The sequence below is a fragment of the Phyllobates terribilis genome, unplaced genomic scaffold (assembly GCF_046119375.1).
Source record: "Phyllobates terribilis strain yellow unplaced genomic scaffold, ASM4611937v1 Scaffold_98__1_contigs__length_5973952, whole genome shotgun sequence".
In the NCBI taxonomy this organism is placed as follows: Eukaryota; Metazoa; Chordata; class Amphibia; order Anura; family Dendrobatidae; genus Phyllobates; species Phyllobates terribilis.
In genome coordinates, this window is record NW_027362858.1 from 3,174,339 (window position 1) to 3,200,057 (window position 25,719).

At 49.5% G+C, this 25,719-nt stretch overlaps 3 non-coding genes across 3 annotated transcripts; all 3 read right to left on the reverse strand.

Annotated features, from left to right (window-relative positions):
- Positions 1-1,779: 1,779 nt before the first annotated feature.
- On the reverse strand, positions 1,780-1,970 carry LOC141198650 (U2 spliceosomal RNA). The gene has a single exon (XR_012270507.1). It is a non-coding gene; the product is annotated as a U2 spliceosomal RNA (small nuclear RNA).
- A 1,098-nt stretch (positions 1,971-3,068) lies between these two features.
- LOC141198638 (U2 spliceosomal RNA) lies at positions 3,069-3,259 on the reverse strand. The gene has a single exon (XR_012270495.1). It is a non-coding gene; the product is annotated as a U2 spliceosomal RNA (small nuclear RNA).
- Positions 3,260-4,357: 1,098 nt separating this feature from the next.
- On the reverse strand, positions 4,358-4,548 carry LOC141198651 (U2 spliceosomal RNA). Its single transcript, XR_012270508.1, has one exon. It is a non-coding gene; the product is annotated as a U2 spliceosomal RNA (small nuclear RNA).
- Between the last annotated feature and the right edge of the window lie 21,171 nt (positions 4,549-25,719).

Genomic DNA, 25,719 nt, shown 5'->3' on the forward strand with positions numbered 1-25,719 from the left:
ACTCAACCATCTGTGTTACCCCATACTCAGACGGGCAGCTGGAGACTTGGGAGCTGTGAGGAAGCAAGTGCGATTGGGGTGACACCTCTGAGGACTGGAGTATTTGTGATGTTGAAGTTGAGGTGGAGGAGAGCCCACTTGAAGGACCACTTGATATCCGCTGAAGCACCTGCTGTTTTTGTGCCTCATCTGGAATTTGTAGCGATGGGCGTGTCCGTAACAAAGGGATCGTATCACATTGTCCACGAAAAGAAGTCGACATGTTAGTTTGGCTGGAAGATGGTCTTTCTTCTGCAGATGTTACTCCCCCCCACCGCGGGGGGCTCGACCCTCCAGCGGACAGGCACCAGTATTAGGAGAGGGGGGCTGGCCGTCAGGGTCCACCGCGGCTCTGGCACAAACCCGGCGACACGGAGGTGGCACGGGCAGGAACGGACTGGCCGTGTCGGCTTCTCACTTTTTGGATTTTAGAAGGGCATGACATGCCTATATCTGTGTCTCCCCCTCCTTTTACTCCTCCACCTCTTTTCTTTTCGCATGACTATATGTACTTGTCACTTTTCCATGTGTTAGTTATGTCTTCTGAGCAGTTTGTCAGCTTTTGGACACCTTTGAAGGTGTTTTCTATGTGTTTCTATGTGTTTTTGTTTGCCTGCCATTGGTTTTAACGGTGTTCGAAGGTGTTCGACGAACAGTTCGACGAACAGTTCGGCGAACACACGGGTGTTCGACGAACCGAACCGAACTCGAACACTACGGGGGTGGCTCAACACTATTGTCAACCTCTAGATCCCTTACATGCCTGCACTTTTCGGCTTGCTGCTGCAGCAATCCACGCGTTTTAGATCTGCATGACTCCAACTATTTTAGCACAGCACCCTCACCCCCTGCTGTTCCCACCCGCCTCAACACCGGTGGAAGGGAGGAGAACCAATTCAGGGGGGGACGAGCAGCTGTCTACCCTTAGGAGGAGTGTTGCTGATTACTTACCTTTCCTGCTGCTGCTGGCTGTCCAGCAGCAGACTGAAGGTGGCTGCTGCCGTGCGCTGGTATATAAAGCTCAGAGCCTATTATGACATGCGCAGCCAGTGTTCCATTGCCACATTCCATCTACTGCAGGCAGGATACCTGGCTGGTTGAACGGCACTGAGACGCTCACAGAGACCGCCATAAGCAACAGTTTAAAAGAATGCCACAGACTAATCAACCAAACTTTTTGGGTTGGGTTATTTTTTATAGTCTGCAGCCGTTAAATGAAAGAAGTCAGTGTTCCGCCAGAGGGAGACAACGTTTCAGAAAAGGCATTGGAGCAAGCCAAAAAAGACATTTTAAGTGCAGCAGAGTAACCAGCGCACATACCTGTTAGCTCAGGTGAGTTTAAATGGCTGCTGTTGATAACAAGGGCATTTGCTAAATAGATGGTGTGTGTGCAACAATATACTGAAAGAACAATTATATTGTGCAGCTTATCTCACCACCTGTAATTAGTTAGGTGAAAGCTCCAAAATGCTTGCCTAATATGGCTGTTTATCCAAAAGGAAGTAAAGAGGGAGAGCTAGATAGATAGCATTGCATTACAGTAAATGGCTATGCAATGCAGAGTTGCTGAAGTTGAACCAAAATGAGTTTGTCATCTGGCTTCTGCAACTTTTAACATGAAAAATACAATGAGGAGAAGAAAAGCAAAGCCAAAAAGTCCATCCAAAAATCCGACAAACAAGCAAAAGCAACAAAAAGCATTGAATTCAATTCTTTCTGATTTTAGAAACTGCATTAAAGAATGAGTGCACTGGTCCTGGAAATGCTGCAATACCAGTTCAATGCGTGGAGTGGACAGAGCAAGCTCTTTTACCATCTCCCTGTTCTAAAAATCCATTTAATATATGGTCCCCAGATAGGGGACGTATCAGATATTAAGCTGATAAGAACAGATACTACACTTGATCTTAGCCAAAAGGCCGAGAAGCGATAACCAGAATTGGTTTCGGCCTACGGTGCCACCCTCGGATCCTGAAAAGTCCATTTGTGGAGATGGCCACCTGGACTCCCGTTAAGAAGACATGTTGTCAACCTCTAGATCCCTTACATGCCTGCACTTTTCGGCTTGCTGCTGCACCAATCCACGCGTTTTAGATCTGCATGACTCCAACTATTTTAGCACAGCACCCTCACCCCCTGCTGTTCCCACCCGCCTCAACACCGGTGGAAGGGAAGAGAACCAATTAAGGGGGGGACGAGCAGCTGTCTACCCTTAGCAGGAGTGTTGCTGATTACTTACCTTTCCTGCTGCTGCTGGCTGTCCAGCAGCAGACTGAAGGTGGCTGCTGCCGTGCGCTGGTATATGAAGGCTCAGAGCCTATTATGAGACGCGCAGCCAGTGTTCCATTGCCACATTCCATCTACTGCAGGCAGGATACCTGGCTGGTTGAACGGCACTGAGAAGCTCACAGAGACCGCCATAAGCAACAGTTTAAAAGAATGCCACAGACTAATCAACCAAACTTTTTGGGTTGGGTTATTTTTTATAGTCTGCAGGCGTTAAATGAAAGAAGTCAGTGTTCCACCAGAGGGAGACAACGTTTCAGAAAAGGCATTGGAGCAAGCCAAAAAAGACATTTTAAGTGCAGCAGAGTAACCAGCGCACATACCTGTTAGCTCAGGTGAGTTTAAATGGCTGCTGTTGATAACAAGGGCATTTGCTAAATAGATGGTGTGTGTGCAACAATATACTGAAAGAACAATTATATTGTGCAGCTTATCTCACCACCTGTAATTAGTTAGGTGAAAGCTCCAAAATGCTTGCCTAATATGGCTGTTTATCCAAAAGGAAGTAAAGAGGGAGAGCTAGATAGATAGCATTGCATTACAGTACATGGCTATGCAATGCAGAGTTGCTGAAGTTGAACCAAAATGAGTTTGTCATCTGGCTTCTGCAACTTTTAACATGAAAAATACAATGAGGAGAAGAAAAGCAAAGCCAAAAAGTCCATCCAAAAATCCGACAAACAAGCAAAAGCAACAAAAAGCATTGAATTCAATTCTTTCTGATTTTAGAAACTGCATTAAAGAATGAGTGCACTGGTCCTGGAAATGCTGCAATACCAGGTCAATGCGTGGAGTGGACAGAGCAAGCTCTTTTACCATCTCCCTGTTCTAAAAATCCATTTAATATATGGTCCCCAGATAGGGGACGTATCAGATATTAAACTGATAAGAACAGATACTACACTTGATCTTAGCCAAAAGGCCGAGAAGCGATAACCAGAATTGGTTTCGGCCTACGGTGCCACCCTCGGATCCTGAAAAGTCCATTTGTGGAGATGGCCACCTGGACTCCCGTTAAGAAGACATGTTGTCAACCTCTAGATCCCTTACATGCCTGCACTTTTCGGCTTGCTGCTGCAGCAATCCACGCGTTTTAGATCTGCATGACTCCAACTATTTTAGCACAGCACCCTCACCCCCTGCTGTTCCCACCCGCCTCAAAACCGGTGGAAGGGAGGAGAACCAATTAAGGGGGGGACGAGCAGCTGTCTACCCTTAGCAGGAGTGTTGTTGATTACTTACTTTTCCTGCTGCTGCTGGCTTTCCAGCAGCAGACTGAAGGTGGCTGCTGCCGTGCGCTGGTATATAAAGGCTCAGAGCCTATTATGACCCGCGCAGCCAGTGTTCCATTGCCACATTCCATCTACTGCAGGCAGAATACCTGGCTGGTTGAACGGCACTGAGAAGCTCACAGAGACCGCCATAAGCAACAGTTTAAAAGAATGCCACAGACTAATCAACCAAACTTTTTGGGTTGGGTTATTTTTTATAGTCTGCAGGCGTTAAATGAAAGAAGTCAGTGTTCCACCAGAGGGAGACAACGCTTCAGAAAAGGCATTGGAGCAAGCCAAAAAAGACATTTTAAGTGCAGCAGAGTAACCAGCGCACATACCTGTTAGCTCAGGTGAGTTTAAATGGCTGCTGTTGATAACAAGGGCATTTGCTAAATAGATGGTGTGTGTGCAACAATATACTGAAAGAACAATTATATTGTGCAGCTTATCTCACCACCTGTAATTAGTTAGGTGAAAGCTCCAAAATGCTTGCCTAATATGGCTGTTTATCCAAAAGGAAGTAAAGAGGGAGAGCTAGATAGATAGCATTGCATTACAGTACATGGCTATGCAATGCAGAGTTGCTGAAGTTGAACCAAAATGAGTTTGTCATCTGGCTCCTGCAACTTTTAACATGAAAAATACAATGAGGAGAAGAAAAGCAAAGCCAAAAAGTCCATCCAAAAATCCGACAAACAAGGAAAACCAACAAAAAGCATTGAATTCAATTCTTTCTGATTTTAGAAACTGCATTAAAGAATGAGTGCACTGGTCCTGGAAATGCTGCAATACAAGGTCAATGCGTGGAGTGGACAGAGCAAGCTCTTTTACCATCTCCCTGTTCTAAAAATCCATTTAATATATGGTCCCCAGATAGGGGACGTATCAGATATTAAACTGATAAGAACAGATACTACACTTGATCTTAGCCAAAAGGCCGAGAAGCAATAACCAGAATTGGTTTCGGCCTACGGTGCCACCCTCGGATCCTGAAAAGTCCATTTGTGGAGATGGCCACCTGGACTCCCGTTAAGAAGACATGTTGTCAACTAGAGATGAGCGTTGTTCTACTCGAACTGTTCGCCAATCTCAAACTCGAGCTGTTTTGGGCGGTGTTCGAGCTGTTCGGTGAACACGAACAATTTGAGAAAAATTTGGCTGTTCGAGGTTATGTTCGATAACTGTTCGTGCACAAAAATCATAACTGGATTTTTTCTCAGTAACGATGAAAATTAATGTTAATACGCAGTTTGAGTGTACAGCGGGGTGGGGGGAGGGGCAGGGGATGGATCTCTGCAGGAACAATGAAGATCTCCATTTTTTTTTCTCTTTCCCGCATTTGCAGTGGGGAGGTGCAATCTGTCAGCCTATCAGCAGCGCACACATGGAGCGAAGTGCTTTTTTTCACACAAGCAAGGGCATGTGTCATTGGCAGTGTATGTCACATGTCCTTGCCCTATAAGACCAAGCCATTTTCCCCGTCGCCACCATTTTCTCACTGCTGCAGCTGCGTGTTAGACGGCACCGCTGTTGCTGTGTGCGCTATACCTTGTTAATTTCAAGCCAATTTTCGCACAAATCTACAGATAGCTTGGGAGTAGGGAATAGTTGTGATTGCAGTCCTTTTAAGGACTAGGTTACAGCATTTCCTACGACTTTTATCAGGCAGGTCTGTGCTCTTAAATAGATAGATTGTGGGAGTAAAGACTAATTGTAATTGGAGTCCTTTTCAGGACTAGGTTACATCAGTTCCTATCAGTTTTTGCCAGGCAGGTCTGTGCCAGTGCTGTGCAAGTTTTTTTCACAGCATTTGGCTGAATCTAGCAAAGCTAATCCTTTTTGGCCTATTGCAGAGTGTGTTAGTCAGTGGAGTAGCCTATCTGTGTTGCAAGATATACCACCTGTGTATAGAATACCAATTTTTTTACTGCACCTAGTGAAGTAAAATCTTTTGGGCATAGCATCATTCTATTAGTCCATCTATACTGACCTCCATCAGGTTGCAAATTGAATATAATTTTTTTCTGCATCTAGCTCTGAAAAAATATTGGGCTTCTAGCAGTGTGTGGGACTTGTTGTATTAGTCCATCTATACTGACCTCCATCAGGTTGCAAACTGAATATATTTTTTTCTGCATCTACCTCTGAAAAAATATTGGGCTTCTAGCTGTGTGTGGGACTTGTTGTATTAGTCCAACTATACAGACCTCCATCAGGTTGCAAACTGAATATATTTTTTTCTGCATCTACCTCTGAAAAAATATTGGGCTTCTAGCTGTGTGTGGGACTTGTTCTATTAGTCCATCTATACTGACCTAAATAAGGTTGCAAACTGAATATAATTTTTTTCTGCATCTACCTCTGAAAAAATATTTGGGCTTCTAGCTGTGTGTGGGACTTGTTCTATTAGTCCATCTATACTGACCTCCATAAGGTTGCAAACTGAATATAATTTTTTTCTGCATCTACCTCTGAAAAAATATTTGGCCTTCTAGCTGTGTGTGGGACTTGTTCTATTAGTCCATCTATACTGACCTCCATAAGGTTGCAAAATGAATATAATTTTTTTCTGCATCTACCTCTGAAAAAATATTTGGGCTTCTAGCTGTGTGTGGGACTTGTTCTATTAGTCCATCTATACTGACCTCCATAAGGTTGCAAATTCAAAATAATTTTTTGTCTGCATCTACCTCTGAAAAAATATTTGGCCTTCTAGCTGTGTGTGGGACTTGTTCTATTAGTCCATCTATACTGACCTCCATCAGGTTGCAAATTCAAAATAATTTTTTGTCTGCATCTACCTCTGAAAAAATATTTGGCCTTCTAGCTGTGTGTGGGACTTGTTCTATTAGTCCATCTATACTGACCTCCATAAGGTTGCAAACTGAATATAATTTTTTTCTGCATCTACCTCTGAAAAAATATTTGGCCTTCTAGCTGTGTGTGGGACTTGTTCTATTAGTCATCTATACTGACCTCCATCAGGTTGCAAATTCAAAATAATTTTTTGTCTGCATCTACCTCTGAAAAAATATTTGGCCTTCTAGCTGTGTGTGGGACTTGTTCTATTAGTCATCTATACTGACCTCCATCAGGTTGCAAATTCAAAATAATTTTTTGTCTGCATCTACCTCTGAAAAAATATTTGGCCTTCTAGCTGTGTGTGGGACTTGTTCTATTAGTCCATCTATACTGACCTCCATAAGGTTGCAATCTGAATATAATTTTTTTCTGCATCTACCTCTGAAAAAATATTTGGCCTTCTAGCTGTGTGTGGGACTTGTTCTATTAGTCATCTATACTGACCTCCATCAGGTTGCAAATTCAAAATAATTTTTTGTGTGCATCTACCTCTGAAAAAATATTTGGCCTTCTAGCTGTGTGTGGGACTTGTTCTATTAGTCCATCTATACTGACCTCCATAAGGTTGCAAACTGAATATAATTTTTTTCTGCATCTACCTCTGAAAAAATATTTGGCCTTCTAGCTGTGTGTGGGACTTGTTCTATTAGTCCATCTATACTGACCTCCATAAGGTTGCAAACTGAATATAATTTTTTTCTGCATCTACCTCTGAAAAAATATTTGGCCTTCTAGCTGTGTGTGGGACTTGTTCTATTAGTCATCTATACTGACCTCCATCAGGTTGCAAATTCAAAATAATTTTTTGTCTGCATCTACCTCTGAAAAAATATTTGGCCTTCTAGCTGTGTGTGGGACTTGTTCTATTAGTCATCTATACTGACCTCCATCAGGTTGCAAATTCAAAATAATTTTTTGTCTGCATCTACCTCTGAAAAAATATTTGGCCTTCTAGCTGTGTGTGGGACTTGTTCTATTAGTCCATCTATACTGACCTCCATAAGGTTGCAAACTGAATATAATTTTTTTCTGCATCTACCTCTGAAAAAATATTTGGCCTTCTAGCTGTGTGTGGGACTTGTTCTATTCGTCATCTATACTGACCTCCATCAGGTTGCAAATTCAAAATAATTTTTTGTCTGCATCTACCTCTGAAAAAATATGTGGCCTTCTAGCTGTGTGTGGGACTTGTTCTATTAGTCCATCTATACTGACCTCCATAAGGTTGCAAACTGAATATAATTTTTTTCTGCATCTACCTCTGAAAAAATATTTGGCCTTCTAGCTGTGTGTGGGACTTGTTCTATTAGTCATCTATACTGACCTCCATCAGGTTGCAAATTCAAAATAATTTTTTGTCTGCATCTACCTCTGAAAAAATATTTGGCCTTCTAGCTGTGTGTGGGACTTGTTCTCTTAGTCCATCTATACTGACCTCCATAAGGTTGCAAACTGAATATAATTTTTTTCTGCATCTACCTCTGAAAAAGTATTTGGCCTTCTAGCTGTGTGTGGTACTTGTTCTATTAGTCCATCTATACTGACCTCCATAAGGTTGCAAACTGAATATAATTTTTTTCTGCATCTACCTCTGAAAAAATATTTGGGCTTCTAGCTGTGTGTGGGACTTGTTCTATTAGTCCATCTATACTGACCTCCATAAGGTTGCAAACTTAATATAATTTTTTTCTGCATCTACCTCTGAAAAAATATTTGGCCTTCTAGCTGTGTGTGGGACTTGTTCTATTAGTCCATCTATACTGACCTCCATAAGGTTGCAAACTGAATATAATTTTTTTCTGCATCTACCTCTGAAAAAATATTTGGCCTTCTAGCTGTGTGTGGGACTTGTTCTATTAGTCCATCTATACTGACCTCCATAAGGTTGCAAACTGAATATATATTTTTTCTGCATCTACCTCTGAAAAAATATTTGGCCTTCTAGCAGTGTGTGGGTCTCATTGTATTAGGCCATCTATACCAAGCTCCACCAGCTTTTCAATTAATAATAATTTTTCGCTGCATCTAGCCCTGAAAATAATTTTTCTTCCCAATAGTGGTAGCAATAGAAATATGGGGCGCGCTCCTGGCTTACAAAAATATACGCTTCATAACAAAAAACACCAGCTTAGCGCACTGCATTAATAAGATGGCATCATCGTCTCTCCCAGTGCTAGGCCTACTACCCAGGCTAGCATTCCTGTGCCTAAAACACAATGTATGGGTCCGCGCTAGCCACTATGCTGAGGGGTTTAAAGCTGCTGCTAACGCTTTATAACAATTCAATTGGCAGATTTTCACAGAGCTCTTCCACAATGCCCACCCATCGGGACAACAGTTGCCCACCTTCCCTATGGGATCTAGTGGCGAATAGTTGATGCCATTAATCAGAGCGTCAGTTGCCCCGTCGACGTGGCAAGCATACGGTAAGGCATGGGAAGAGTGGACACGACTAGTAGCAGGCACACGGGTTGACCAATGTGAACAAGCCAGATCACAAGTCACCATAGAATTTCTCCACCAGCTAATGATGAGGGGCATATCAGGGGCGTCAGCGCAGCGGTGTCTGACCGGAGTAGTGACGCGCCCCTGGGCCTGTGTCGCGCTGCGATGCGCACGCGGGAGCTTACCCGGAGCCGGATCTCTTGAGGGTTGTAGTCTCGTGGCGGCGACCCGGTCCGTGCCCAGGGAGTCAAACTGAGCGGCGATGTACTAGCAGTAGATGGTTGGTGACTACGCCACCCGTTGAATGCAGCTATGGAGCTGCCGCTGCAGGGCAGACCGCTGAGGCCGGTGGAAGGATGGTGCAGCGTGGATGGTATAACCCCCAACGGGAGGGGTATGGCCTCAGGGCAGCCGACGTGGATGATGGGGGTAGCAGGAACCACTCAGAGACGGTGCGGTGTAGTTCAGGGTCTTTACTGGTGACAAAGAAAGACCCTCCCGGAGTACTTGCTAGTGATAGGGGCCTGGTCAGTCCTTGAGCAGATGGGATTTCCCCTGGCCAGGCGGAGTTGTAGGCCTTCCCAACTAACTGTACTCTTCTGGCTACCTTGCTAGAGGCGGGAATAAGTAGCCCACGTCCCTGAGTGTACCGTGTGGTGCTCACCCGTATGGCCGGTGACTCGGGGCCTTCTAATGGCTTCCGCTCCACGATGGCGGTGCTGGTCCCACGCGTGTGACCGTGCCTTCGGGCTTCTGGGCCAGAGGACCTGAAATCCTCTGCCGGACGGTTTCTGCTGCTGGGTAGGAGTTAGTCCCCACAGCCTCGGACTCCGGGTCCGGTTAGAAATCTTCTCAGTCAGGGCGAGCTCTGCAGCTGCCAGCCCCTGACTCGTTGTAACACTGCTCCCCACAGAGCTCCTGATGTTTCTTGCTATGCTGCTTCTCTTCTCTACTCTTGTTCTGTCTTCTTTCTCACTAACCCTGCCTCAGCCCCGGGTTTATATAGGGGAAGTCCTTCCCCTCCCAAGACTGGGCAGGAGGTGTGGCATGCACAGGATCCCTGACCAAAGGACCTCCCACCTGCTCTCAGACGTAATATCTCTATCACTGTGGCAACCAGACCCCTGGGGTGTCACATTCCCCCCTAGTGAAATTTAGTACTCCGGGACTAAACATATTTTTTTTTTTTTTTTTTAGAAAAACATAACAAGGTATAACAATAACAATACAATAAGAAAAACACATAAGATGGTTACGGCGTGTCCGCAACCGGGTGCAGTTTTGAAAAGCAAGGTGTCCATTTCACCAAAACAGGGAGACGTAACCAGGTAGGGGCCTGTCCTGCCCCGAGTCCTTAACAGTCTTTAGTCCATCCTGGGTTACGCTCCAACTATGTACAAGGATTCCCGGTAAATCCACCAAGGACTCCTAAAAAGAACTAGAAACACAAAATTATACACAAGCAACTATAAACAAGTAAACATATAAGATAGCTTAAACATTTAGATCCTCCAACGTGCGGGTAGCTGGCCTCTAGTGGCCCTAGTGGACCTACGGAGCTGATTGTCTGGCCCTGAACTACAGGGTGTAGGAGCTGTCAAGGGTAAACTGGGCAGCTGTCTATGGGCCCTCTGGCTCACTAGGGGTATGGCAGGCTCACTATAAGCAGAGGGTTGATTTTCCGGGTCTGCTGGTGTAGAGTCTTCTGCCTCCTGGACCGGCTGTTCTTCCAGCTCTACCGGTTGCTCCGTAGGTTCTTGGGATGATGGTTGGAGAAAGGTGAGTACGGGTACCACAACTGCACCATTGACTTGAGTCCAAGACCGAGGGAAGTCCCCGAGCACGGTACTAACCAAATCTTCCCTTTCCTCTACGGGTCAATGGTCTTCTTGTTCCTCTTCAGGGTTCCTCAGTTGTTCGGGACACTTCTTCAGGTGGTCCCGGGATACAATGGCTGTGGTTTCCCCTCCGTCTTTACTGATGGTACAGACCTTCGGGTTTTCGTGGCTTGAGGGCAGTACGGTGTACGGGTCCTTCTCCCACTGGTCGTCCAACTTGTGGAGCCGTCTCTTCCTCTTCAAGACCTGCTCTCCGGGTACCAGGGGAACAGCGGGAGCATACTGGTTGTAAGTTTTCTCTTGTCTTTCCCTAGCCTGACAGAGACTTCGCTCCACGCTCTCCTGTACTCTCCGGTACTGCTGCTGCCTCTCTGTGTCCCAGTCTGTTTCTGGTGAAGTGTCCTCGGGTGTCAGGACTCCCATTTCCAGGTCAACAGGTAACTTACCAGGTCTTGCCCTCATTAGGTAAGCCGGGGTACAGTTGGTGGAACCTACCGGCATGTGGTTGTATAGGTCCACCAGATCGGGCAACTTTTCAGGCCACAGACTGCGTTCTTCCAGGGGCAACGTTTTTAGAAGATCCATCACCACCTGGTTCATTTTTTCACAAAGTCCATTAGTCTGCGGATGGTAGGGTGTCGTCCTTATCTTCCGGCAGCCATACAGATTGCAGAATTCCTGGAAGACCTCCGCTTCAAAGGCAGGTCCCTGGTCCGTCAGCACTTGGTCCGGGTACCCGTGTGGACGGCAAAAGTGCTGCTGGAAGGCTCTAGCTGCTGTTTGAGCCGTTAAGTCCTTGACGGGGACGACAACCAGAAACCGGGAGTAATGATCCACGATGGTTAACGCGTAGACGTAGCCACTTCTGCTTGGGGTCAGTTTTACATGATCCAAGGCTACCAGTTCCAACGGTTGCCGGGTGACGATGGACTGCAGGGGAGTCTTCTGGCTGGCGCGGTCCTTCCTTCTCAGATTGCACGGGCCACAGTCTCTGCACCACTTCTCAATGGTTCCCCTCATGCCTACCCAGTGGAATCGCTCGCGCAGCAGGAACTCCAGCTTCTTCCACCCGAAGTGTCCAGCTCCGTCGTGGTATGCCTCCATCACCATGGCTGCGTCTCTTCGTGGCACCACTACTTGCCAGAGTAATTCATGCGTCCGGGAGTTAACCATTCTGCGGCACAACTTCCCTTTGTAAAGGAACAGTCGACTCTTCTCTGCCCATAGTTGTTTGGCTTCCTCCGGAGCGTCTGGTTCAAGGCGAGCCTCCGGCCGAGTCAGCATCTCCTTCACCAGTCGGACGGCAGGGTCGCTGTCTTGCGTTTCCGCCCAGTTGTAGTGAGGTAAGGGGTTCAACGTAGCAGCCTGCTTACTCCTTACCCGGTGGGAATACTGGATAGTCCCATGACGGTGGAACGCAGGGAGTTCAATTTCCTCCAGTCCCTCCGGATCTTCTCCTTCGTCCGGCAGGTTGGGCATCCTGGACAGGGCGTCCGCGTTAGTATTGGAGCGCCCTGCCCGGTATTTGATTATGAACTCGTAGTTGGACAGACGGGCCATCCACCTCTGCTCCAGGGCACCGAGTCTTGCCGTGTCCAGGTGTGTCAGCGGGTTGTTATCCGTGTACACGGTGAACCGGGAAGAAGCAAGGTAATGCTTAAAGCGCTCAGTGACTGCCCATACCACGGCCAGGAACTCTAGCTTAAATGAGCTATAATTCTCGGGGTTCCTTTCGGTGGGTCGCAGTTTTCGGCTGGCGTAGGCGATTACTCGTTCTTTCCCCTGCTGGATCTGGGACAGTACGGCTCCTAGCCCGATGTTACTGGCGTCGGTGTAGAGGATGAAGGGCTGACTATAATCCGGGTACGCCAAGATTTCATCCCCCGTGAGGGCCATCTTCAGCTGGCGGAAGGACTCTTCTTCTAGCTCTTCCCATTTGAAGGGCGGCTTCTGGTTCTTGGCCTTCCGGGACTGGCCTATCAGGAGGTCCTGCATAGGCACTGCCTTTTTGGTGAAACCGGGAATAAACCTTCGGTAGTAGCCTACCAACCCGAGGAATTGCCGCACTTCTTTTACGCTGGAGGGGCTTGGCCATCCCTTAATTGCGGTGATCTTATCGGGGTCGGGAGCCACTCCATCAGCGCTCACCACGTGTCCCAGGTACTGCACCTTTGGTTTCAGGAGGTGACACTTGGAGGGTTTCACCTTTAGGCCGTAACTCGCCAGAGCTTCGAACACCTCCGCCAGGTGTTTCAGGTGGTCCTCATAAGTTTTGGAGTATACGATGACATCGTCCAGGTACAACAGGACCGTCTCGAAGTTTCTGTGGCCCAGACAGCACTCCATTAATCGTTGGAAGGTTCCTGGGGCGTTGCAGAGTCCGAACGGCATGCAGGTGAACTCGCTAAGTCCCATCGGGGTGGTGAATGCGGTCTTCTCCCGGTCCGCCTCTGCTACAGGAACCTGCCAGTACCCGCTAGTGAGATCCAAGGTAGAGAAGAAGTTAGCAGACCTTAAAGCAGCCAATGACTCCTCTATCCTTGGTAAGGGGTACGCATCCTTGTGTGTGATACGGTTGATTTTCCGGTAATCTACACACATCCTCATGGTGTTGTCTTTCTTTTTGACTAAAACTAGCGGGGCTGCCCAGGGGCTACAACTATCCCGGATTACCCCAGCCTCCTTCATGTCTCTAAGCATCCCCTTGGCGTGTTGGTAATGTGCAGGGGGTACGGGTCGATACCTCTCTTTTATGGGAGGATGATCTCCCGTGGGGATGCGGTGTTCTACCCCCTTGACTCGCCCGAAGTCTAACGGGTGTTTACTAAACACTCTCTCATACTCTTGAACCACCCGGTAGACTCCCTGTTTCTGGTGGGAGGGAGTGGAGTCAGTTCCCAAGTGTAGTTGCTGACACCAATCCTCCATTACTTTCTTAGAGCCGTTACCTTCCTCCGGGTGAGATGGAGGCAAGGGTTCCACAGACTGTATAGAGTTTTGGTTGATGGTATATAATTTTGCTAGCGTGGCATACCGGGGCAGGTACACTTCCCTCTCCCCGATATTGATTATGCGAACGGGCACCCTCCCATGGCGTACATTGACCACCCCCCGTGCTGTCAAAATGGTGGGCCTACTGTCTGAGTAAACTGGTTCTACCATTGCCTGGTAATCTCTACCTCTCAGACCAATAGCTGCCCGGCACCAAATCATCATTTCACTTTTTGGGGGCATGGCAATAGGGAAAAGGTCACACATTCTTACGCTACCAATCTCACCGCCGGAGAGTTCCACCTGTTGCCGTCGCATCAGTGCCCGGATCTCTTTCTGGAGCACTCGCTGCTCGCCGGAGCTGGCGTTCTTGGCAACCTGCTGTAGAAGGAAAATCACCTCTGCAAGACAATTTTCAATTACATTAGTTCCTAGAGTTATTTTTGGGTGGCTCTCATGTTTGTCAATGTCTACAATGATCAGTCCCTGTGCTGCCAGTTCGACTCTACCGATTTTGATGGTCACCTCTTTAAATCCGATCTGTGGCACGGGCTGGCCATTGCTGGCGATGATACTCAAGTCGTCGTCAGGGTAGCGGGTAATATCCGAGTCATTCCAGTACTGCTTAAAGAGCACGTACGGGATGGTGGTGACCTGTGACCCGGTGTCCAGTAGGGCACTCATGGGAATGCCATCCAGTACCACAGGCAAGACTGGACGTCCTCCCACATATCTGTCGCGCCAGTTCGATGGGCCTGGTGATCTTTTTCCTGGGGGTTGGCCCTCTACCCCAGGTTGTGCCCGTTTAAAGAACAGTACCTTTCCATATGTCCGGGTTGATTGCAGCGGCGGCAGATGGGTCGTCCGTCCTCGCTGTATCGGTCACTGGGTCTTCCTCTGGCCGGTGGGGTCCTCCTTGGTCGACGCCACGGGATGTCCTCCGGTCCGGATGCCAGCTGGATCTTCCCTGGGGTGGAAACCTGTAAAGACTGCACAGTTCGGGTTAGCGCAGCAACGCTCTTAGCTAGCTCTTGGACCTGATGGCGTAGGTCTGGAGCCGGGTCATTGTCCAAAGCCTGCGCATCAGCTCCCACAGGCCCTGCCGACAAGGGCGCCGCCTCCTGGTGGTAAGTGATAGCTGGGCGCCTGTGGGTCACAACGCCACCCGGTGCCGGTTCTCGGAGCACCCGGATGGCTCTGTCCTTGAACTGTGCAAAGTCTAGATGGGGATCCTGTAAGGCCATTGCCCGCAACTGGGTTCGGTGGGCATTGCAATATAAACCCTCTATAAATTGTTCAGTCAACAGCCTGTCCTCGTTTCCCACCCCATCAGGGTCGGTCTGCTTTATGGCCCTCAGGGCCTCTTGTAGGTTTAGTGCATAGTCCCTTATACTCTCATGCGCTCGCTGTTTGCACCCGTAGAATCTAAGCTTAATCTCGGCTGAGGTGCGGGTATCAAAGGTGTCCTTCAGCCGGGTTAGTATCCCTGCGACAGTCTTCCTCCCAGGTGGCCAGGATTTTACTTCCCTTTTGGCTGCCCCAGTTAGTTGGGCCACCAGGATGCTCACTTTTTGCTCTTCTGTGAGGGGGTACACCTGGAAGAGGCTATCCAGCTTTTCTCTAAAGTCATGCAGGGTATGCGACTCCCCTGAGTACTGGGGTAGCCAAGCTGCTCCCGGGATATAGGGCATGGTGAAGGGCATAACTGCAGCAGCGGTGGCGCTGGCGGGGGTTGAGGCAGTGAAGCTCTCCTCCGTATCCGACATCTTCCTCCCCCCTAGTGGACCGTGGCCTACCTTGCGATGATCCTGTTCCGTAGGCCGCGGCTCCGCAGTGGATCGTCAGGGTTGAGGACCTCCCGTCGCGCTCCGGTGACGTCGGCGTCTGCTGGGCTCCTTCCAGGACCTTACGCAACGTCCGGACGTGAGGCGGGGCTTCAGTTCTCGCGCGCTTTCGGAGTCCACGCCCCTCTTCTTCCCGCGCGGCGTCCTCAAGATGGCGTCCAATGGCGGGAAAACTCCACGGATGGCGGGAAGAAGGTCGAAGATGGCGCCGGATGGCGGGAAAACTTTGCGGATGGCGGGAAGAAGGTAAAAGATGGCGCCGGATGGCGGGAAACCTCCACGGATAGCGGGAATCTTCACCACTGGTAAGTTTGAACAGTCTTTGCTTTTCAGGCACGCAGTACCCGGTGGTTGCGGGCACGAGATCCTGCCGACTACGCCAAAGTTGACGCGCCCCTGGGCCTGTGTCGCGCTGCGATGCGCACGCGGGAGCTTACCCGGAGCCGGATCTCTTGAGGGTTGTAGTCTCGTGGCGGCGACCCGGTCCGTGCCCAGGGAGTCAAACTGAGCGGCGATGTACTAGCAGTAGATGGTTGGTGACTACGCCACCCGTTGAATGCAGCTATGGAGCTGCCGCTGCAGGGCAGACCGCTGAGGCCGGTGGAAGGATGGTGCAGCGTGGATGGTATAACCCCCAACGGGAGGGGTATGGCCTCAGGGCAGCCGACGTGGATGATGGGGGTAGCAGGAACCACTCAGAGACGGTGCGGTGTAGTTCAGGGTCTTTACTGGTGACAAAGAAAGACCCTCCCGGAGTACTTGCTAGTGATAGGGGCCTGGTCAGTCCTTGAGCAGATGGGATTTCCCCTGGCCAGGCGGAGTTGTAGGCCTTCCCAACTAACTGTACTCTTCTGGCTACCTTGCTAGAGGCGGGAATAAGTAGCCCACGTCCCTGAGTGTACCGTGTGGTGCTCACCCGTATGGCCGGTGACTCGGGGCCTTCTAATGGCTTCCGCTCCACGATGGCGGTGCTGGTCCCACGCGTGTGACCGTGCCTTCGGGCTTCTGGGCCAGAGGACCTGAAATCCTCTGCCGGACGGTTTCTGCTGCTGGGTAGGAGTTAGTCCCCACAGCCTCGGACTCCGGGTCCGGTTAGAAATCTTCTCAGTCAGGGTGAGCTCTGCAGCTGCCAGCCCCTGACTCGTTGTAACACTGCTCCCCACAGAGCTCCTGATGTTTCTTGCTATGCTGCTTCTCTTCTCTACTCTTGTTCTGTCTTCTTTCTCACTAACCCTGCCTCAGCCCCGGGTTTATATAGGGGAAGTCCTTCCCCTCCCAAGACTGGGCAGGAGGTGTGGCATGCACAGGATCCCTGACCAAAGGACCTCCCACCTGCTCTCAGACGTAATATCTCTATCACTGTGGCAACCAGACCCCTGGGGTGTCACAGTAGCATTTCACTTCCAACTACTGAATTGGGGAGATGTGACAAAGATTCATCATCAGACAATCCATAAAAGGGTGGAAAAGGGGTCAGCCAAGTCAGGAGTGTAGACGTCCCGTCCCGTGTCACTAAAACTGATTTCTCACATCATATCCCTAACACCATTAACATGACACTCACAATTTGAAGCAACACTACTGTCTACTGCATTTGTGATCGCCTTCTTCGGGGTGCTATGCATAAGCGAATTAGTCCCTCAATCCAAAATTAGCACCAGTGGAGGCTTATTACACCAGGACGTAGTCATAGCCAATAATGCAATACGTCTACGCATACACAAATCGAAAATGGTTCCAGCGGGCAGGGGCACTTGGGTACTTCTACAACCCACAAACGGTACACTGAGTCGGGTAACAATAGTAAAACCATATCTAACCATCAGATCACAAAGTAATTTGTTCCTATCACACATTGATGGGACGCCATTAGCAAGATACCAGTTCCAAGCTATATTTAATAAATGCATAACATCGGCAGGGAACCACCCCAAAGATTACGGGACACACTCATTCCGCATAGGCGCGGCCACAGAAGCAGCAAGAGCAGGACTGTCAGAAACGGAAGTTCAGAGGATAGAGAGATGGTGAGCCACGTGTTTGGCAAGATACATAAGACCGGACTTGTTATCCTAACGTGGTTTGTTTCTTTTACAGGTGACGCTAAGCCAACAGTGTGGGTGATAGGCCACTCGTATATATATTGGGCAGATTAAAGGGCGAAAGTCCGCCCAGGCAGGAGGAAATTAGAGTTTCATAACACATATTTCAACTGGAGAGGTATTAGAGGCCTGCTATGGCCACAGGTACTAATGGAGGTAATCAAGGTAGGGAGAGAGGCAAGATGTCTGGTCATCTTAGTTATACAGGCCGGGGGAAACAACCTAGGTCATCACAAGAGCGCATAACTAATGGCAATAATGAAACTAGACACTGAGCGCTTCAAAGAATTTTTCACAAAACTAGCTATAGTATGGTCAGAGATTGTGCCGATAGCGGTATGGCAAGGTGCGCGAGACATCACGGCCATCAAACGGACAAGGCGGGTAATAAATATTCGGATGGCAAAATTTAGAAGAGACAGAGGCGGTGTAGTGGTACGACACCGACAACTGGAAGGAGATAAAGCAGGCCTCATACGGCCCGACGGTGTTCACTTAATGGATATTGGACTGGACATATTCCTGTCAGGACTCCAGGACGGAGTGGAACAAGCGTTAAGAGTGATGGGTGGGGGTCAGAGTCCTGCATACGAGTACGCAGGATCCTCCGTGGCCTGGAAATAGAAAGGACATGTTGGAGAGTTACACTTGTTGGCCAAGTTGCCGGAGTGGAGACCCAGGGCATGCTGCAACAAGCTGAATTATTTTAGAAATAAAATGTCTTTCTAATGGAATGAGTATAAAGAGTTAATAAAGCTGTGACCGATCCTCACCTATCCAGTTGTAAGAGTTACATTATTGTATTGTCAAGGAAAGGGGGGCGGTAGGGGGGCTGAGCGTCTGGGTTTGGTTGGGGGTCCCCACAGTCTGCCTAGGCTAGATGCATTTAAAAATTCTTATTAGATACACAGGCGGTGCAGCTTGCTTCGCAGCTGGGCTACTACGCCCAAAGTATTGCCTAGGCTAGATGCAGTTAAAAATTCTACGCTGACTAGCAGACACTGAAGATTTGGAGCAGACCTCTGAGTAAACAGCTCTTCAGACTCAATCATCTGTGTTACCCCAAGCCATAGTGTATGTAGTTTCTTACAGTTAAAAGGGGGGGGGAGCGACCCAACCCACCTGGAATTGACGATGCCAACGTCACCTAAGACACAGCAAGGGGACTCCAAAAAGAGTTTCCATTTTTTCCCAAAATTGTGGCACAGACACCACTTAACCCTAGAACGCATACCTGGGGCCTCGCAGTCCCGCCCTGTTAATTGTTTTCTATTTTCTGCAAGATTACTTTAGTTAGAATTTTGAAACTCTAGGTATTCTTCATGTATATAGTTGTTTGTCATTTGAGTTTGAGTTATTCAATGTTATTTGCACACGGGCCTAAAAGGCCCCAGGTATATGAAAGTGTAGATTTTTATGGTCATGCGTTCTAGGGTTAAGTGGCATCAATTGCCCCACAGTTGCTTAAAACGGTTGGTGAGGTGATATTACCAAATCCTCAAGCTTTTAGCCTCCCAAGGATAACACAGGATTAGAAAAGTCCTTGCGAATCCATGATTTGTTCATCTTTATGAACGTGAGTCTGTCTACATTCTCAGTGGACAGCCGCGTGCGCTTATCTGTCAGCACACCATCAGCAGCGCTGAACACACGTTCAGAGAGAACACTGGCTGCAGGGCATGACAAGATCTCCAAGGCGTGAGTGGCGAGCTCCGGCCATTTTTCCAGATTGGAATACCAAAATGAGCAAGGGTCCAGTGACACAGTCATGGCTTCGATGTTCACTTGGAGATACTCCTGCACCATCCTCTCTAGGCATTGACTATGTGTCAGACTTCTTGTCTCCTGTGGCCTTGCAAAGGATGGTCTAAAAAAGTGGTGAAACGATTTCACAAAATTGCTGTTACCAGCAGATACTGTGTTACTGTTACGGTTTGAGTGATGAAGACTCGACAGTCCCGCGGTTGGCCAGTTAGAACTGTGAGATTCACTTCGTGCACCACTGGTGTTTTGTGGAAAAGCACATGTAAGATTCTGCAACAGCGTCTGCAGATACTCCTGCATGCGTCAATCCCTTTTTATGGCAGGAATTATTTCGGCAAATTTACTTTTGTACCGGGGATCTAAGAGTGTGGCAACCCAGTAGTCAAGATTACTTCGAATTCTGCAATCTGAGGGTCATGTTGCAGGTAGTGCAGCAAGAAGGCACTCATGTGTCTTGCGCATCCAGGAGGACCAAGTCCTTGTTGTGTTGGTAGCGAAGTAAGAATCATGCTTCTTTCCTCTGCCCTCTCCCCCCAACCTCGCACAACAGAAATGTGATCAAGGTCTCCCTCATCTGATGAGTCTTCCATGCCCATCGCCAGTTCATCCTCCACTTCTTCCTCGGCTCCTGCACCTTCCTCAACAGTTTGGCTGCTACCATGCGCCCTGTTTAATCCCTCTCCCCCACCCTCCCATGCCTGCCTCCTTGGTGCTGCCAACCGTCTGGACCTTGGAGATGTTATCCCTTCCGCATACGACTCCTCCTCTACTTCCTCCACCTCCTCTTGTCCGACCACCTGACTCTGAATTCTGTTTAATGTGTGCTCCAGCATGTAAATCACCGGAATAGTTATGCTGATAATGGCATCGTCGTCAGCACTAAACATCTTCGTCGCCATTTCAAAACTGTGCAGAAAGGTGTGTGGCGCCCCTGAGGGTGCAGTCACCACAGAGTTACTGCATCTCACTCAGAGGTGTGGTATCTCACCCTCAGGTAAGGAAGGCGTATGGCTTGGGACCCTAACACCTGCATCCAACACATACCCACAGTGGGGTTAGGGCGAGATTGCTCCTAAGGGAGAGCACAGTCCCAGGTCCCTAGCTGGTGGGAGGATCCTATGTAGTGGGTGCTTAGGGGAGCAGCTTAGGGGAGCACATGACAGGGAGAGTATAAATAGGAAGCCATCTTAGAAAGAGCAAGCCAGTCAGAGGAGGAAAAGTGACAGGAGCAGAGGCTCGGCATGAGCTCTGCTCCGGAGGCGGGCCTAGCCTGGGAGGCCCAGGACTGAAGGAGAGAAGAGAGGAGTGGGAGCAGGAAGGCTCCAGGAACCGAAGGGACCCTAGGGCTACGGGCCGTGCAGAAGGCCACCTGTACTCCCGCTGCTACCAGGAGGTAGAGGGGTCAGGCCAGATAAGGGGAACCGGTCCCTCAACTAGAGGAGAAACAGCAAGGCTCAACTAGAAACCGGAGGCTGCAGCATTTCATGTACTGCAGGCAAAAGTCCACACCAGTCTCACTAAGAAGGTAGCCACATAGGACCCAGGGGACGGAACACAAGTCGCCCGCCAAGGCCCGAGGATACCGGATAGAAGTGTCACTGGGTGTGAGGTGCAGGGAGAAGGCCAGAGAAAGGACACACAGAAGGGGGTCCTGCTAAGTACTCCGGAGCTATCTGGGGGTGGACTGAGCCCCTCACTGAGTACGCACAGCACGACGGGTGAGATAGCTCTGGTACCTGTAATCTGGACTGCAACAACTGTGAGTAAAGATCTTGGGACTGCATCACACGGACTCTGTGTTCATTACTGACTCCCTGCACTACAACCACCATCATCCACCCACACTGCCCTGAAGCTACACTCTTCCTGTGGTGAGTAATAATACCATTACAGCAAAACCACCAGCTTCAGAGGACTGTTCCGCAGCGGCGGCCCCTTTGGCCGCACTCCACAGGTGGCGTAGTCGGACATTATAAAATCCATATATACAAATTACCGTTGGATTGACCGCCCTGGGTCACGGACCGGGTCACCGCCACAGTGACTACAACCCCCAGCGTCTACCGGCCTGGCTCCGGGTACCCCACGGCCCAGGGGGCGCGTCAACTTCATAGGTCCCTGATCTGAGACCACTCCTGCTGTGTGATTTGCCCCACCTCTGGATCTCGTTGGCCCAGGCTATACTTCAGAAACTTTTGCACCAGGGCTTGTCGGTGCTGCCACAGTCGCTGCAACATGTGCAGAGTTGAATTCCACCGTGTCGGCACATCGCATTTCAGCCGGTGAACTGGCAGGCCCAACGACTTCTGTAGAGATGTAAGTCGTTGAGCTGCGGGATGCGAACGGCGGAAGTGAGCACACAGCGACCGTGCCCTCTGCAGAAGGCCATCTAGTCCGGGATACTGGGCTAAAAATTTATGGACAACCAGGTTCAACACGTGAGCCATACAAGGCACGTGTGTAACATTGCCCCGGCGAAGGGCCGCACCCAGGTTTGCAGCATTGTCGCACACGGCCTTCCCTGGTTGCAGGTCCAGTGGAGACAACCATTCATGAAACTGGGTCTCCAGAGCTGACCACAAGTCCTCAGCTGTGTGACTCACATTTCCCAGACATTTCAAAGTAAACACTGATGCCGTTGAGCCCTGCTGCCAGCATAGTAAGGAGGTGCGCAGTTAGAAAGCAGGTGGCATTACCAGACAGGCTTTGGGTGCAGGTGGAGGACCGAGAGGAGGTTGAGGAGGCAGAAGCAGTGGAGGAACTTCTAGATAAAGAGGATTGACGTACAACTCGTGGGGACGGCAAGACTTGGACAGCAGCCCCTTGTCCTGCTGTCACCATAGTTACCCAGTGCCCTGTCAGCGACATGTAACGCCCCTGTCCATGCCTACTCGTCCAAGTGTCTGTGGTGAAATGCACCCTGTCACACACAGAGTTTCTCAAAGAAGCGGTGATGTTGTGTGCGACATGCTGGTGGAGCGCAGGCACACCTTTCTTTGAGAAGTAGTGCCGACTGGGCATCTGGTACTGGGGCACTGCGATGGACATAAGGTCTCAAAAATCCACTGTGTCCTCCAGGCGGAAAGGCAGCATTTCTGTAGCCAAGAGCTTGCAGATGGTGAAATTCAACCTCTTAGCTTTCTCATGGCTAGGAGGAAATTGTCTTTTACTTGTCCACATCTGAGGGACCGAGGGCTGGCTGTTGTGCTTTGACGGGGTTGAGTAGGGTGTCCCTGGCAAACTGCCGGTCTGTGAGGAAGATGCAGGCGGACATGTTAGGTTGCCTTGATCCAAAGGTGGTGCTCTCGATGTCAGAGAGCTCTCAACACCAGCAGGTGTTTCCACTTCCCAATGAACTGGCGACCTGCCAATCACACTGGCTGTTGCAGGTAAAGAGGTGGCAGGTCTGCGTCCAAAAACATGTGTGACTGCTGTCCCCCCAGTCACAGAGGATGAAGAGGCCGCGGATGCACAAGATGGGGCAGACGGTGGTTGGCCCAGCCTGCTAGGCCGCATTGTAGCACAGTGAGCTTCCCACTGCAACTTATGCTTCATATCCATGTGACGGTACATGCATGAAGTACTCAAACTATGGATTTTTTGGCCTCTACTTAGCTTTTGGTGACAAATATTACAGATAACACGAGTTGGGTCATCCTTATCGATCTGAATAAATGCCCAGGCTATGCAAGGCTTAGAGCCCATGCGACCTGAAGAGCCACTACGACTTGTGGTCAGAGGCGGAGTTGTGGTTGAGGATGCAGTTGTTGACGTGCTTCCAGTACTCCGTCTCTGTCCAGGAAGGCGCAACCTAACCTCGTCCTCAATAGCATCTGTGACGCCCCGCTGCGCTTGGTATCACAGATCCTAGAAGAGTGTATTGATGGAATCCTCCACAAGAGGCCCCCATAAACATTCACACATCTCCACCTTCCACCTCAGACCAGCAGAGGGAGCCCGTTAGGGATATAAATAGGGAAGGTGGAGCTAGGCAGTTCAGTTCCCCTGAAGAGTTCCTGCAGTAGAGAAGCCTAAGAGAGGTCAGTCTGCAGTGGAGCTCAGTCTAGTCTAGAGAACTCAGTTAATAGTTCAGCAGTGGAGCACGAGGCTCCTGCTAGCTAGATTCAGGGAGCCCAGATAGAGCTTAAGGTGTGCCAGCGTCATAAGATCGGTGAAGCGCGGCAAGCTGCCGTTAGTGTGTATAGCCTATTGAGGGCCCGAGTAGGCCGAAGGCGAGTGGCTAGTTAGTACATAAGGGGCAGAGGAGCTTAACCAGCTCACCCCGAAGCATTTACCGGACACCGGATCCGAGCTTACCGGGATCTCTATGACCCAGTAAGGCATAACCGGAATCCCTGGAGAACTATAAGTCCCAGGATCGCTAAGGTGCTGATACGTAACAGAGCCAGGAGACGCTTAGGCCCCGCATACTGGGAGCGTGAACTTCAAGAGAAGGCCCTACCACAAGGTCAGCCAGCGCAGGACAGAGACAAAGTTAGGCCTAGCTCCAGGCAGGTCAGAAACTTACTGCGCAGAGGCAAGAAACAGGAGGCCCTACACCCGCTCATTGGGGAGGATCCTGATATGCACCCTTCACCCTACAGTGCTCCAGGATGTGCCTGAATTTCCTCCAGTAAAAGGTACTGAAGTGACTACCGTGTCCGTTTCCGTTCTTGCTCTGACCCAGCTGGGTCTCGCCTGTCCTGCATTCCCCCTGCATACGCTGCCCTGAGACCTAGCTCCACCTATGGGGAGCTATACCATCGAGCTGCCTTATCACGGGCCTCAGTGGACTGCTGCAGCGCTGGTGCTTCTCACCAGATACCACAGGTGGTGTCACAAACTCTTATAAAATTAACAATTATCCACCCTTTTAAAGAGTGACCCCAGGGTACGGGCCAGGGAGCCGACCACCGCGACATCCCAAAGGCCAGGCAAAGGCCCGGGTGACCTCATCGACTGGCTGACTGTGGGTTGACAGTAAGTGGGATCTCCAACCTTGTCATCATCACCCTGTGTGTTATCACACCCGTCGTCCTCAAAGCCAACCTCTTCCTGCCCTGACCGAAAAGTCAAGTTGTCGCTCCAATCAGGTATTTGAGTCTCATCATCATCTTCATCATTGTCTCCACCAACAGGAGTTACAGTTTGGGAACGAGGGTCTACATTATGCTCAGAACCTTCTTCATCTGGTCCTGGATCCGACTTATAAAGATTCTGGGCATCAGTGCAGATCATTTCCTCGTCTGGATTAACAGAAGCTCTGGAGCAGACCTCCGTTTCCCAGGCTATAGTATGAGTAAACAGCTGTGCAGACTCAACCATCTGTGTTACCCCATACTCAGACGGGCAGCTGGAGACTTGGGAGCTGTGAGGAAGCAAGTGCGATTGGGGTGACACCTCTGAGGACTGGAGTATTTGTGATGTTGAAGTTGAGGTGGAGGAGAGCCCACTTGAAGGACCACTTGATATCCGCTGAAGCACCTGCTGTTTTTGTGCCTCATCTGGAATTTGTAGCGATGGGCGTGTCCGTAACAAAGGGATCGTATCACATTGTCCACGAAAAGAAGTCGACATGTTAGTTTGGCTGGAAGATGGTCTTTCTTCTGCAGATGTTACCCCCCCCCACCGCGGGGGGCTCGACCCACCAGCGGACAGGCACCAGTATTAGGAGAGGGGGGCTGGCCGTCAGGGTCCACCGCGGCTCTGGCACAAACCCGGCGACACGGAGGTGGCACGGGCAGGAACGGACTGGCCGTGTCGGCTTCTCACTTTTTGGATTTTAGAAGGGCATGACATGCCTATATCTGTGTCTCCCCCTCCTTTTACTCCTCCACCTCTTTTCTTTTCGCATGACTATATGTACTTGTCACTTTTCCATGTGTTAGTTATGTCTTCTGAGCAGTTTGTCAGCTTTTGGACACCTTTGAAGGTGTTTTCTATGTGTTTCTATGTGTTTTTGTTTGCCTGCCATTGGTTTTAACGGTGTTCGAAGGTGTTCGACGAACAGTTCGACGAACAGTTCGGCGAACACACGGGTGTTCGACGAACCGAACCGAACTCGAACACTACGGGGGTGGCTCAACACTATTGTCAACCTCTAGATCCCTTACATGCCTGCACTTTTCGGCTTGCTGCTGCAGCAATCCACGCGTTTTAGATCTGCATGACTCCAACTATTTTAGCACAGCACCCTCACCCCCTGCTGTTCCCACCCGCCTCAACACCGGTGGAAGGGAGGAGAACCAATTCAGGGGGGGACGAGCAGCTGTCT